This window comes from Falco peregrinus, chromosome 1 (genome assembly GCF_023634155.1).
Source record: "Falco peregrinus isolate bFalPer1 chromosome 1, bFalPer1.pri, whole genome shotgun sequence".
NCBI lineage: Eukaryota > Metazoa > Chordata > Aves > Falconiformes > Falconidae > Falco > Falco peregrinus.
This window is the reverse complement of record NC_073721.1, coordinates 86191697-86207289: the sequence shown is the minus strand read 5'-3', so window position 1 is coordinate 86207289 and position 15593 is coordinate 86191697. Positions and strand designations below refer to the sequence as shown.

General features: G+C 39.3%; 1 protein-coding gene across 5 annotated transcripts in view; it reads left to right on the top strand.

Annotated features, from left to right (window-relative positions):
• The window catches only part of FUT8 (fucosyltransferase 8), a 187533-nt gene that overhangs the window by 31142 nt on the left and 140798 nt on the right, over window positions 1–15593 (top strand). For 4 of the 5 annotated variants that reach the window (XM_055796305.1, XM_055796312.1, XM_055796340.1 and 1 more), the window contains exon 2: window positions 13635–13793. The exons of the other annotated variant lie outside the window; for it this stretch is intronic. The gene's annotated coding sequence lies outside the window, so the exon portion shown is untranslated. The remainder of the gene's footprint in view (window positions 1–13634; window positions 13794–15593) is intronic. 5 annotated transcript variants of the gene reach the window in all.

Here is a 15593-nt window from a genome sequence, read left to right as displayed (position 1 = left end):
GTAGCTCTTTCATTATATTAGAATCAGGACATTTTGAAATCTGTTTCATATTACCTCTTGCAGCATAACAAAACTTCTTGATTTTTTTGTCCCTAAAATGCTCTAGAGTTGTGAATAGCCTTACTTTTTTAATATACCATTTTTTTTTTATAATATGGTTGGCTGGAGACATTTGTTTGAAATCACTCAAACTCATAATCTCTGTGACTTCTTGCCCACTTAGAGAGTCCTTCTTTGCTAAATAGGTGAGCTGTCTGGGATTTTCCTGATATCAGTGGTTTTTATGTGATCTTCACTTTCTTCACCTCTTGCAATAAGTCTGTATCATTCTGTAGTCATCTTGCATTTTTGCACAGCCCATGGTGAGGTACTGGGAGGTCTCAGGCAGCACCTGGATCCCAACTAGAGAAACAAAATGGGACAAGACCAATACAAAATAGTGTGAGGTTAAAATTAAGCCCTACTGTTTATCTAAGAAAGTGTTGAGTTTTCTTGCATACCGAAAATGAAATAATTTTTGTGAATCATTATGTATGATACAGTGGTGAAACTTTATTTAAGTAGAATTTGTGAGCACCGACAGGGAAAAAATGGGTTTATGAATAGGAATCACTTGCGTCCATTGGTATCCGGTATTTTGGAACAAATATCTGGTTAATTGCAATTGACAAAGACCATCAGAATTATTCAGAAGGCTGAAATGAAAATATTTAACATTAATCAGTAATCACTGCAGTGGCAATTAAACACTGTTTTGTCTTCAAGTGACAGTTAAATGGACAGGTGGCAAAAGCTGTCCATGATTTTCTTTGTATTAGCTTCTCTATGCCTCTTCACAATAGCTCTTATAAATGAAGAATTTGCTTCCTTAACTAAATATTATTTCAAATGAAAAGTGCAAGCTGCTTTGTTATACAGCTCTGGGCTTGTCAGTCAGCTAGTCAGATTGCTTTGGGAAGTTGAAACACGAAGCACATTAAGCTTCTAGTAAAGACCGAATCTGGGTAATCAGTTTGGGTAAATCTGCAGAGCTCATTTGACTTCAGTAAAAGTCTTGCTGTCTAAGTCTGATTCTCATAGATGCCCTTGTATTTACATGTCTAAAACCTGGGAGTTGCAGAATCCTACCTCATCACGGTAGTAGTGGTTTTTCCCTGTTAAATGCAAAGCAGTGGAGAATGCACAGTCCCACCTTCCAGTCAAATTTGGAAAATGGGAACAGTAGTGGGAGACAGCTTTTAAATATATTACAAAGTAAAATAACTATAATGCACTCTTCATTTATTTTTCATCACCTTCCTTGTATGTGTGAATAGTCACACCGAGGCACAACTATATTTAATCCTTTTTAAAGTCAGCTTCTGTCAACATAAACTGTAGAGCAAGGCCAAGACAGTAAAACCTCATCCAGGATCGGAAGCGACTGTAGCATGAATTGCATCAACTCCCCGGCTTTTCCAGGCACAAAAAGAAAACCAATGCTGCAGTGCCTGGGACCTGACCAGAACCAGCTCTAGGGCAACCAAGGAGGGCATTCTTCAGTGGGCTTTTGGTTCATAACACAGTGTCCTCTCCCAGCAGAAAGTCAAGTAACAAAGCAACCTCTCACTCTTGTGAGGGCAAAACCCCATTGTGACCAAGGGCACTGTTGACAGAAGGAAGTATGATTCATATTTTGGCCTCAGTAACCTGGAATACCAACAGGGTATTTCTGTTCCTACCACAGCAAGGACTGAAAGTCTTAGGAACTCTAGGTCTTAGTAGCATTTTTATCTTCATACACCGGTAAATGTAAAAGAGACGTTATGAACTGCAAGTCAGTTAAGTCTTGACCTAAATAAGAAAATGGTAATTTATGATGGTATGGAAGCAGTGTAACAGATTCTTAATCATCTGATGTACAGTTATTATGAGATATGTAAAGAATAATTGACTGTCTTAACTTTGTGGCTTTGTTCTTCATGTTCCTCTACATGAAACAGCATGCAAAACAATTAGTGAATGAGACATTAGCAAAAAGAAAACTTCATAGGTCTGAGAGAGGTGTTTGAATTGCAGGTCTAATACTGCTGCATTCATACAGAGCCTCTCACAAATCCTGACTGATGTCATGAGGTAACATCATAGTGGAACATTATACAAAGCTATTTCAAATGTTGTAAAGTCCCAAAGTAGTAGTGCACTAGCCCAGAATAAAACCTCAGGACATCCAGTCATTTTTTTCCACAGACTTCCTGTGGAAAAGATCCCTTCAGCTCTGTTTGCAGCTCTTTAGTTTGCTCTTCTCGTAGTGAGGATAATGTTTTCCCTAGCCCACCATGAGCAGGCAAAAATGTTACTTTGTGTATTAACATAGTTTTGAAGACACAGAATGGTGCATGTTATTATGCTAATATTACTTTGCAACATCTTACTCTTTTATTTTTTTAATCGGTGAGTTTGTCTATTTCAAGACTCTCCCAAAAGAGTTAAAGGCAAGAATGCCTCTGTGCCCTTATGCAATCCTACCATTGTTTCTGTAAAGGTCATCCCATTAAATAGAAGCTGCAGTGATCTTTATGAAGGCAAGGGAACCTGCCTAAAAATGATAAAACAGCAGCCACACACAGAGCCTTTGGTAACTCTGTCATCCAGCGAATGAGTTCCTTGACCTCTTGGGATTACTTCAGCATATTTTTGCCTTGGAGTGAGGCTTGGTTTAAACCATAAACTAGTTTTGTCAGTGTAGTTACTCAAAATGTAGAAAAAATCAGAAAGATATATCCCAGTCAAAGAAGCATGGCTACTAAAAGCCTTCGTAGCTATACACTTCTGTGTAAGGGACAAGGATGTCAGTTCTACTCAGCTGCTGCTAAAGCTGCTGAGACTGTGGCTATCTTCCCTGGAAACAGACCAAGGCATAAAACCACTGGGCTCTGCTGCTCCTTGTTTGTATGGCTCTCCAGATAGACCAGGACTCCTCAAGACAGGGTATCTCTGGTCTGCCCTGTGAGCCTGCCGTGGAGCCTGGGACACTGACCCATGGCTTCAGGCTTTGGGGGCTATGCCAAGCTCTGGCACAGCTTGCTGCTTCCAAACCTAAGAATCTGGGAGCACTGTGGTCACTTGAAGACCTTCATGAGTCCAGAAATTGATTAATGCCCATCTGTAGAGCATAAAGGGTTTACAAGCAACTGTTTGGGAATCAATGAATGACTTTTTTTTTTCAATTTAAATGCTGTTTTGTAAAGAAAATTCTGCCCTGCTCAAGGGACAGTCGGTCAGACCGGCATCGTTAGGAGCCCTGAGTTGTTCCACGCTGGAGACAGTGCCTAGATCTCAGGTATATCTAGAGCTTGTTTGCTTTCCTGACACCCCACACTGACTGGGTATCAAGAGGCAGGAAGAGACAAGCAGGCAGGAGTAGGTCTGCATCTCATCTTGTCGGCCACTTGCCCTGACATTTAGACTCTTGTTTACCATTTGGTCAGCTTGTGTGCACTATTTAGAGAAGATGTGAAGACTGCATCTCTATTTCACTTGCAAGGGATACCAAATTTGGAAATCTTTCAAAGACAACACTAATATTGTTAGATTTACGGAATTCCAGGATACTGTTTACTACCACAGAAGGGTACCTACTTCATGCCTCAGTTTACCTCCAGTACAGGTAGTCTACCTCTAAGATGTGTGCTAATGGATGTTTGGAGGCATATGTCAAATGGTACAGAGCAGAACTGGGACCTTCACCATCTTCAGAGAAGTGTCTGTAGGTAGTAGATGCTCCCCATACCTAGCTTTGAACTTGGCATGAGACAAGAGCTGCTACTAATCATTTGCCTTTAAGAGGCAAAATTGCTGTTGAGCTTCTAGCAACATGCCTAACCTCTAAGTTTGGAATAACTGATTTCAATACAGCTAGAAAGCTGAACGAGGACTTCTCCACTTCCATCCAGGATGTGACACTTCACATAAGGGTCTGTGAAGTAAAATACCAGAGAAGTCTATAGATGAGGAATTGGCCAGAAAGTGTAATTAGAACAGTTTGGCAGAAAAATATTTCAAAAGAACATTTTTTGTGAACTTACACATTTCAGTAAATACTCCTCTGGAAAACTGAATAAAATGAAAACTAAATAAAATAAAATGAATAAGTTCATTTCAGAATTTCAACATGTCACTTAGCGTAGGATGTTTTTACTTTAACACTTTGGTTGTTTTCTAAGCTTTAACTACTGGTGAAGATTTTATGTTACTACTGCCATGTGCCATGATCTGATAGAAGAGCTGCATTTATTTAAAAAATAATGAATTGAGGTTGCTACTTTGTAATGGTTGAAATATTTTATCTTCTTTCTAGATCAGAGTATTTTCTGTTTGCATCATAATGAAAGGAGTAATGAAAACAGACAGCACTTTGATCTCGAAAAAGTACTTGTTCCAACGAGTAGGAACTTACTGTTATTACAGATTTTTAAAATGCAGGAGTATCTGTGTTTCTCCAGGAAACTTTTCCTGACTTCCTTTAGAATTAAACTGTAAAATAAATACACTATTTTTCTAGCACAGCATAATGTCAGTGAGACAAAGGTTAAGAAGAATTTTGCACTAGTAAAAATGCTGCATTTGCAGCTCATCTCAGCATTTCTGCAAGAAGCAGAGATCAGGGAGATGAAATGCCGGTGTCTTTTTCTGATCAGATGCATGTGACCAAAGCCCAGGTGTCTCACGCTTTTGACATCTTGCCTGCTGTTGTGAGAGACAGTGCTTGCTATGCGTCTGACCCAGCTATACTGCCCCGTTTTCCCCAGCCCCACAGCCAGGTTGTGGAGGGGTGGGGGTTGTTTCTGTTTATGAATCAGCACAACCGGCCAGCCACTGCGTTGGGTAAAAAAGACTTTTTTCAGAGGCTGCTGCAGAGTGCAACAGACTGTGCTAGTGGACTCTGGACATGGCTTGCTGCAATATTGGAAAGAAAGCAAGAGGGCTGAACAGGGTAGCAGGAGAAAGGGAGGATGGATTTCTGAACTGCCCCAAACTGGGGTAAGAGGCAAATGTTACTGTTTTTTCAATGAAGGAGGAAGTCATTCTTGAAGCATCAGCTAGCTGAAATGCAAACCAAGCCTCTTGTACAATTCTGGGAAAGAGAATATTGCTAAAGAGAAACTTAGCATTAAAAAGGTTCATGGCTTCTGACAACGATGGCTATAGAGAATGATTAGGAGATCTTGTGTGGAGCTGAATATGAGACCCAACTAAGCAGAACCACAGAAAATGCTGACAGAGAAGATATGTGCAAGATTAAAAGTAAGCACTGCTTTTTTCTGAGTGATTTTTGCCAACTGCTGGGAGTAGCTCCCTATCCCTGCTGGAAAATATTTCAGGATGTTCTCATCTGCTTCGCTTTTTCCCAGCAGGTTAGATTACTAGAAGGCATATATCTGTCTTGGTATATGATTATGCAAGGCATTTTCTAGTGGTTAGAAACTAGTAGTATCAAGATTACATTTGTTAACCAAGGGAAGATGTCAAGGTTTATATGTATGTCTTTCACCCGCAGAATTATCTCATGCAGATCAATGTAGAAGAACAACAATTACGAAGTCTGGAGGGAAGCTTGTACAATTGCTGTCACACGTCTGTGGTTATGTTGAAGATTTCAGCCTCAGCAACCACCAACTGTCACCACCACCCTCTCTGCCATTACACAATATATCTTTTTCTTTTGTTCAGACTGGTGTGAGCAAGGTGCTGTTTGCAGAATTCTGTGTACTATTCGTAGGTAAAGGACTTCTACAGTTGAATCTATTCATAGCTAATCCAGTTAGTGTCATCTTGAAAACAAGGAGAAAAGCAATATAGACAGTAGCAGGTGTGACACTAATATATTTAGCAATCATATTCTCTTCTAACATGCTGTTTATTAAATGTCATGGTTGCACACAATTACTCACTTTTTTGTTACTGGCTATTGGTCATCTATTCCTTGTTTAATTTTGCAGACTTGTTAATAGTTACTTGCAACTTCATTCAGGGAGCTTAACCTAGTTTATCCAAATGTCCATAGTCCTGACTCTATTTTCTTGGGGTTTTTATAATGTTCAACCTCCATTTCCTCACAGCTGTGCACACTTCTTGCAGATGAAAGTTCTGTACCATCCTATCTACTTATTGATTATAAGACTCTCATTGCTTGGGAACAGGAAGGAAAACAGCAGTCAGTGGCAGGTGAAACACTTTTTTCCAGTTACAGTTGAAATGTCTTTGTCATTAGTTCAGTTATACCCACCACATCTCTCTTTCTTTTAGAGCATTCTGGACTGACCTGCCAGCGTAGCTTCCTTGGAAAGTTTTCTCATCCACAGCTGCATACTGAACAAGACTGTGAAGACTGCATACAGCATCATGTGTTCCTCTGAACTGTCTAAACACTTTTCTCCTACATGTATGAAATCAAGAGCTGCAGATTCATTACTGGGTTTGACTGTGAGACCTGTGAGAGAAAGCACAAGTGGTTGTTTCAGCAAGTTGATGTCTTTTAGATGACCCTTTCTGAGTAAAGGACTGTATGCTTGGTCATTATTTCTATTTTTCATAGGCCGGAAACTTGCTATAAAACCCTTGTCCCAAAGCTCATCTTTATATAACTCCATACACATAAATAATATAGGGAAAATATTTATATCTCTAAGAATGATTGTATCTTATAGATACCTGAAATGTGAGATAATAATGATAGGCACTAGATGGTACTAGTAAAGATAAGCTTACAGTTACATAGTACTCACATTTAAGGATTGAATATTTTTCCTGTATTTTCCATTTTGTGATTACATCCTAAAAACAGATAAAGAAGGCCATTTTTCCTTGTAATAGAAATATTTCTTTCTAAACTACAACATGTGACATGATAAGATGACATTTTAGACTTGGTCTATGTCAGAAAGATACTGAAAGAACAGTTAAGAAAACAGCAAGGAGAGATTGTGTTAAAAGCAGCTAACTTCTTTCTGATAAGTAATAAGGAAAGGAGCTCCTGCCAGCTTGTCACTACAAGAAACAAACCCTATGATCTTAAACAGTTTTCAGCTTCTGTGTTTCAGCAGTGGCTGACAGAGAAGCAATCCTGGTTTTATCGTCCTTGTGCAGGCTGCTGTAACATCACTGTGGCTAACCTCTGATTGTGTCAAGGACAGGACATGCCAGTAACCTCAGGACAGAGAAATGCAACAGAGAAAGTCAAATGCTATAAATAGGGAGAGAGAGGAAAGCTTTTAGAAGAAAAGTAACTTTTTAATTTTGTGTTGTCTTTTGCATGCTCAGAAAGTTTGGTTTTTAGTTAAGCTGTGTCTGAACAAAGAAGGATTATTTTTCTCCTACATGCTGTTTCCAAGAAAAGACCCATAGGCATTTTCTGACCTATGTATATGTTAAAATTATTGGCATTGCCTCTAGGATTATAGAAGCCTGTTCCCTATTTACAGATGGTCAAACAGAAGTGCAGCAAGTTGTAGGCTGAAAATTTCAAAACTTCCCTTGAATTGAGTTACCAATGTTCACTCACTAAACATCAGTGATGAATGTTTGCAGCTTATTGACTTGGTTTGTAGTTGCATCTGTTCTGCACTTTTGCTGACGTGGCCCAGAGGCAGGCAGAGGGTCTTTCCTCCTTTACATGAAGTTTGTTTCAGAAGACTCAAGTCATGGTGGGCTGTTTTTATGTTCATTATCAAATCAGTGATATATGTGGGAGAATGATGCACAAATTATCAAGTACAAAAACTTTAAGAATTCAACATGACTAGGAAACCTATGATCCTGCAAGCAGCAAATTCACATGGCAAGCAAGTTGGCCAAATCTTAGAAATACTGATACATTTTATGCAGACTGGGAAAGACAATATTTTTTGATGTTTTGTGAAAGCTGGAATTTCTGTTGAAAAAGAAAGTCTGCGAATACCAACACATGGGATTTTTGAAATGAAGTATGATCCTGGGCAGCTGCTGGCTGAAATTGATATGGTGCTCATCAGGCTCAGTGCTGCCCACCTCCTGAACAGCAGATGTGATTTTCACTTGCGCATTAATTTTGCTCAGTGTCTGCTCCCTTCCCAGGTCTGGATCGCTGGGATGGGTCTGCCCTCTGGGTTGCCCTGTGGTTTCAGAATTTCTAGGTCCCCGAGCCAGCTGGCTCCCTTGCTCGAATGGGCTGGATACCTGGCAGTCCCCTGGAATTCTACTCCACAGTTCATCAAAGATGCTGATCCCGGTGCTGATACCAGCTTCCTCTGATGAAGCCATGTCTTGCTGGAGAGTTCACAACCAGCTTTGACTCGTACGATGATTAATCGATACTTCCAGAGACACTGACGCACAGGCAAACCATTATTTTTAGTTCCCTTGTTGTATAATTACCAGATGTAATTCAATACTTCTCTGATGAACAAAGCATTTACGAGTTATGCTCCACCTGCCCCTTTGGCAGCATTCACAAAACAAAATAGCTGAGCAGGCATGCCAGCCCCTCTTCCAGCCTTCCTCCTCAAGCTCTGGCACACACAGTTGCAAAGCAGAAGTGATCTAATGCCCATTACTCAATTTTCTTCACACAGTTCATCCTTATGTCAGATTATCCTTTACCCATATCCACATCTCTGTCCTTGGCCGCCTGTGCCCACTGGCTTCTGTCCCTTCAGTCAGATGGCACTGCTGTATTTCCCACTGCTGCATATGCTCACTATTCTTCTCATCTCATTATCTCCTCCTTCAGTTTACTGACCTCTCTCCTGCCTTCAAACATCTTCTTCCATATTGCCTGTCACTAGGGAGCGGTGGAGAGTGAGAGCAGGAGTGGGAGAGGCTCCTCTTCCTCTTCTTCAGAACCTGCCAGCCACAGCCTTTTCACATCCTATCCCTTCCTCTCCTGCTTTTCAATAAATTGCTCTCTTCTGCCTTCTTCGTGGTTCTCTTTCTGTTAAACGCCATCTCAATATATTTTACCTCCTCTTTTACCATTTTTCCTGAAGCCATGACAATGTCAGCTTTCTCTGTGTCTTGCCTCATTCATCTCCTTTCCACTCAATAACCACAGCTCTTCTTCTGGGATTTGTTCCACCCAATTTGTCTTATTTCTTAAGGCTTATTTGATTCAGCTATGTGTATATTTTGTGAGCATCTAAACCTAATGACCCATTTTTGAACCCATTGGTAAGCTGAAACCTCAGTGATAACAGAGTAAAGGTCTTAAAAATACCAACTTCCTGCAGTTTTCATGAAGATTGATGACTGGTTAAAGAAGAGAGATCTGCACTTGCCTTTACTGCTGGAAAGACTGCAACAGGTGCTCTGTCCAGTTAATGCACAATTATTAATTATTATTAATGCTCAACACCAGGAAAATCTTCAATCAGCATTCACATTTTCCTGGACAACAGAAAATGAAATCACAAACCACAAATTTGTAAGAAACCAGACATCAGGAATTCTGTTGCTCACAAAACTGCTGATTTTTCACTCTTTCACATGACCTAATACTCAGCATTTCATTGTTTAACAGTGAGATTTGTCTTTCTTTGTTATTTCAGATTTCCTTTTATCTTGGTTGACTTCCTGAATCAAAATGTCTCATACAGATTTCTAGTCACTCAGGTTTCTGGTTTGACCTCCATTTGTGAATCCATTATTTCTGCATCTTGGCTTCACCTTCTTCAAGGAATCACGCTTCAAGTCTCCAGGTCCTCCTTTATACAATGTCTTCTCCCGTAGTGTTTCTTCCTTTTCTCTTGTTTTCTGTTTGACCACTCTTCTCATGAATGTCAGTTCTTTAGTTTTGTAGCTGCTGGTGACCGCCATCATCCCTGAGCACTCTTATTATAATGTGGCCCTCTGTAATTGAGAAAATCGAGGTGGGAAAAAAAAAAAAAAGAAAACCCCTAGATTTTTCTAGAAGGGAAGGGAAGAATATAGCATCTTTCTGAAACTTCATAAAATTAATTCATAGCCACAGTGAAAATTCAGCTGCCCTTTTATCAGCCTTGATAAATTTTCATATAAGTGTTCACATTTCTGTCACATACATAAGAAATATTTCTCTTGTTACAGGTTAAGATGCAAATTTATTTCTGAGCCATGTAAAGTTATTCTGTACTAGAGTTCATGTAATGAAGGGGCTGTATGACTTACAAGTCATACAAATCTGATTTTGCTTATTTTATTCTCAATGACCTTTCATTGGTAGCTAATATTTTAAAAAAACAGTGGGCAATGATGTTGGGACCTTTTGAACAGAGGAATATCAACACTTCACACGGATAGCAAAAAATTACAAGAATAGAAATGGGGGGGGGGGGGCGGAGAAAGCAGGATGAATTGTTCTTTCACCCTAGACTTTCAGCCAAATTGTTTCAGAAATACCAACAATGAATTAAAGTCAGCATTTCAGAAGCAAGATCCTAAATCAAATATTGGCAGAGAGAATTTCTTACATCCCTAAATAAAAATACAACTGATGCAAGAAATCAAGTATAGAAGTCTTTTATAATTGAGTGACAGATAATGAAAGGCAGTAGAGAAGAAAAGTGCTCTCTAGCGGGCCTGATTATGAGGGATGCTACTCATTTTCAATCCAGGAGCATATAGAGCCATCTCTCCAGAAGAGTTTTCAATCACTGTATTTCATAAATCCCAGAGACCACTGCCTGCATAGGAGTGAAAGTAAGATCCTGTACCAAGTGAGGATTTGATTTTACTCTAAGCAATTTCTGCAGAAAAATTTTGTTATTAATTTTCAGACTGTGAAGCATTACAGGTATAGCACTACAACAGACAGCTTCATTTCCACAACCAGTAACAGCTCCTGAGTGACAGCAGGTGCAGCACCCAGTTTCAGACCTAAATCAAGCAAAAAGAAATCAAGCAAATAGGAGTAAGGAAATCACAACTTACTTGCGTACTATCAGATCAGATCATGACTCTTACACTACCATGAGATAAATGGGCACATCGTACTTGACAGGCAATAACCCAATAACCTCAGTCCTGACCAACAGGTGATGAGTTTTGAAATACTGTTTTTGTTACCTGGATCTTTATACATGTCTTTATGTCATGCCTAGGCTAGAACAAGAAAGCTTCTCAAAAAATGTTATATACCATATGTGTCAAAACCTACTGTGCAGGTAGTAGTTTGTTTTAAATTTGTAATGGCTGGCTGCCTTGTAGTGTACTACTGTTCATGTAATTGCTATCAAACCCTACTGTTTTGGTCGAACAGTTAATTGCTGTTAAGTCACAATCTGCTTCTTATGTGTTGCTTGCAGGGAACTACGAAATTATCGGTCTATGGTAAAACAGCTTATGGAAGTGGATTGCAGTTGAGGCTAATAGTAATAGTGATATAATTGCAGTACAGTCTAGAGAGCTTCATCAGGTCACTACTTTTCTAGAGACTGTACAAACAAGTAGTTAAAATGTGCCTACTTCAGTTACAAGAAACATTAACTACACAAAACATGCAGGAGAAAGGGAAAGCAATTATCAGTATACTTAAACATAGCTTAAAAAGAAAAACATCTACCTGTTTTGTCAGTGAGAATCTTCCAAATCCAAATGTTTCAAGTGAATTCCACCAGATGCTGCAGACAGCCTGAATCAACTACTGGGAGAAAAGTATAAATTGCTTCATATTGTCTCAGCAGCATTGATTTTATACCTCAGTTATCACAATGTTCATTCTTTCCTCCAGACTATTCTAGTGAAAACACTTTAGAAGCACACTTGCCCTATTACCTTAAATTCTTAGGTATCCCCAAAACCTCCCTTGCCCCTGGATTAAATGCCAAACCTTCCCTCACTTGACTTATTTTGCTTTTCTTCAGTTGTCTGTTATTGATTCCAATTTGCTAACATTTCTTTTTAAATTTGTGGGATTTTATTCAATGAAAGATCTCCAGGAAAGCAAGTGAAATGCAACCACTTAGGTGGAATATTTTCCCCCAGATCTTCAGTAGAAGAAAATAAAAGCAGTGTAAAACTCTGCCATTATCTCATTAAAATCTGTTTCTGCTTTCAGCTTATAACCTCACTAAATTAGCATAAGAGGAACAGACCTTTATGTTAAATTCATTGCAAACTTGTGCCAGCAGGACTAGCTGCGTTTTAGTGGTCCCTCATTGCCTGTTTGCACAAAATTATAGCAAAAGCCTGAACAGTAAATTAAAATGGAACACAACCTTTTTACGTTGAACTTAGAGTTGAAAGCTTAAGCTTCTGTAGAACTCTATTATTATTGCATAAAGCATGTTTTCCATATTTAAAATTCTGAATGATTTATTAATTAAAAACACTTGCACTAATTAACATGCATGCTACAGGAAAGCCAGAAATTATTTATACAAAATTGCTTATGGTTTATTTTAGTGTACATAAAAGAAAACTCGAGATACTGACTTTCTTCTAGGACTTCTGACTCCATGAACTAACACTGTCTGGGTGCCTGATTTTAAATTATTCCTTGCAGTAGATTTTTCTCGTACAGGCAGCTTCTTCAAGTAGAGTTCTGCCTTGTATGTATTTCATCTCTCCTATTTGTGACCCAGCAGTTTGTGACCATGTTCTCCTCTTGCTTACTACCTCTACCTTTCTTTGGCAACGAGCCCTTCTTTTCCTCCTGACATGTGTTAATGTATTAGTATCATACAATACATTAAGACACGGTAGGAAACATAATGCCTGTCTTATAACTTTTGCTACAAACTACAGCATAACCCAGGTTGTTGAAAAATGTTGCCAATGTGGTGAATGCAATGGCACTTAACAGTAACCCACCCTGTTTGGCTCTCACCTTGTTGCAGGCCATGCACTTCCCTCACAACAAGGGTTCTCCAGGCCATAATAAGATGAAGTGTCTATACATAATTTAGGACTACAAATTGCTAAAAGTATATATAAAAAAAATCAGTTTTATAGCCCCACATCCATGTCAGCTCCTGTTTTACCTGGCAGTCTGAGCAAGAGCAAGGGTTACCAAAGGCAATTTAAACAGTAAAGATACAGTGCTGGTTTGTGCAGTGTTTTAAAAAAATCTGCTCTGTAAAACTGATTTAATTTGACAGCTAAAGTGCAAATGGACACTGACTGGAAGGTAAGATGTCTGAAATGGCTTTAATTTTTTTTCTAATTATAAATAAGTTTATGGTCTATATAAGCTTGTACCAGAAGAAGGGCAAAGATTTTAATTCACAGTTTGGTTTGTTCTTGCTTGTGTCTGGACTATTCAGGAACATACGATTGTATGGGGACCAGGAAGACCACTGAACCTGCTTCACTATCATCATATCTCTTTGTGTAATCTACATTTTGAGTGGATCAGTTGCTTTTGATGAGACCTGCAAAAGACACCGTACAGTCTGTGGGAGATCAGTTTGTTCAGAGTGCATGTGTCCAAGCACCTATGCTAAACGGAGTTTGTCCATGTCATAAAACTGGCAGAAGGCAGATCCTGAGTCTGCAGCTCCCCTGAAAACTCACCCAGAGTTGCAGAGGCAAGTCCACCCGCAAAGACTGCCTTTGTGGATCTGGGCCTTCTACCTATTCCTACTGATGTAAATTCAGTGTAGTGCTGTTAGATGGAAGTCCTTGTTATTCTTCTCCCCCAGATTCCTAACCAGGGAACCACTCTGTGCATGGATATGCTACTTATGGAAGAACAGTCTATAGAAGACAAGCTTGATGACTTTTAAAGATGTTTTAAAGATGTTTGCATTCTTCCAGTTAAACCCAGCACAGCCCCCATGAACTTTACAATTAAGAGTTGTGTAAGTATTTCAAAGGAAAATGTTTCTTCTTTATATGCAGGATTTCCTCTTAAAATTACCTCTGCCGAGTGCCTCATACAGGCAACTATATATATACACATATAGGAAAAAGACTTTATGGGACTAAAGATGATTTTTAGGCAATTGGTCTTTAGCAGTTGGAAAGGAGAGATCATGATGATTCTCCCAGTGCCTGTGACTTATAACTTTGGAGGAGTCTAAGTTGTCAGGTGTAAGATACCGTGACATTGGGTTTTTCCTGCATGTAGAAAAGGACCATAATAGTTATTGCAAGCTGGCTAGCGTGCTTTGAATTTATCTCCTGCTTTATCACGCACTGATTACCCCTTGCGGACAAGCCCATTAGTCTCTGTTAGTGTGTTTATGGTTTCCCCAGAACACTCTGCAGCGGGACTTGTGATGATGAAGTCGCCTCACTTTACAAGTGAAGCAATTTGAAACATCAGCCCCAGTGCATTTAAAAAACCCAGCCCAACCCAAACCTTTCCTAGAGTAATTACTTATCCCTCCTCAGTCTTTTCTCCTGGAAGTGTATGAAGATGATTTTATACCACATCACCACATAAGTTTCTCTCAATGTCTGCGTAATTGCATAATTCAGTCATGAATAATGTAACCAGGATAAACTCAAGGTGATGATGCCTTGTAATACTAAACTGTTATGTCTTCGATGCATTATGCAAAGTATGATTAACTCCTTGGGGTTATGTAGAAATCAGTTAGCCAGACTGTAAAGGTGTGAGACTACTAGGCTAGGTATTTGCTGGTATTTCAAATTGGCAACTGAGGTTAATTTGTTTGATTAAAAAATTAGCATTTCCAAGTTTTGCTGTGCTGTGGTTGTGAGGGCTCATTTAGCAAAAAATTGAGAAACAGGTTTATTTGTAGAGTGCTGCCCTAGAATAGGCAGGGAGAGATGGTTAAGCTTAATATTACATGGAGTGGAGGAGGCAAGGCTTCATTTACTCCGAAAGGCATCACTGATGCTTTTCTTTCACCTAAGAATCTGTATTGGATGTACTGGGTCAGACAAAAGGCCCAGTTAGCCCAGTGTTTCATGTCCAGTGCTGGCCATAGACACCTAGGGAAGAATAAGAACAAGGCAAACAGGAGTGATACTTCCCCCTAATACATTCCTGCGTTCCAGCTGTTTTCAGCTCCAACACTTCTTGGGCTGCATGTGGTTTTGAGGTGTAATGCTTAGGAGACCTCTCCTTTGAGCTCAAGTGAGCTTTATGATCTGCAATGTCTTTCCAGCAAGAAGTTGCACAGGTCCACCACCTGTCATATGAAAAACCACCTTTCTTGTTTGCTTTGAACCTGGCTGCTGCCAGCTTATTCTCTTTTCCAGACCTACGAGTTCTAGCTAACTTAAATCATTCTCCGAATGGAAACCTTTCCTTTCACCTTTTAACATCACTGCTAGATTAGACCCTTTTGCCCTTTGATAGTACAAATTATTTAGTAGCTTTTCCAACAGTTAACCCCACAACTTCTATTGCATGGAAACGTTTCATTTCTTTGTATTCCTATATATTCATATATACCTGTCTGTCAGATTCTGAACTGGTGCAAACCTGTCAATTTGCTATTTCAAAGAAGCTCTATCTGTTTAGACCAAATGAAGCTGTGATCCAAGATTTGTTTTTCTTTTCACAGAAACACAGGTTTGTGATCCAAGATTATATTGCCAGTGATATAAATGTAATAAGCGTCTGAAGATTTTTACAACCTTAGTAGCCTATCTCAAAAATAATCAGTGATTTATGTGTTCAAAAT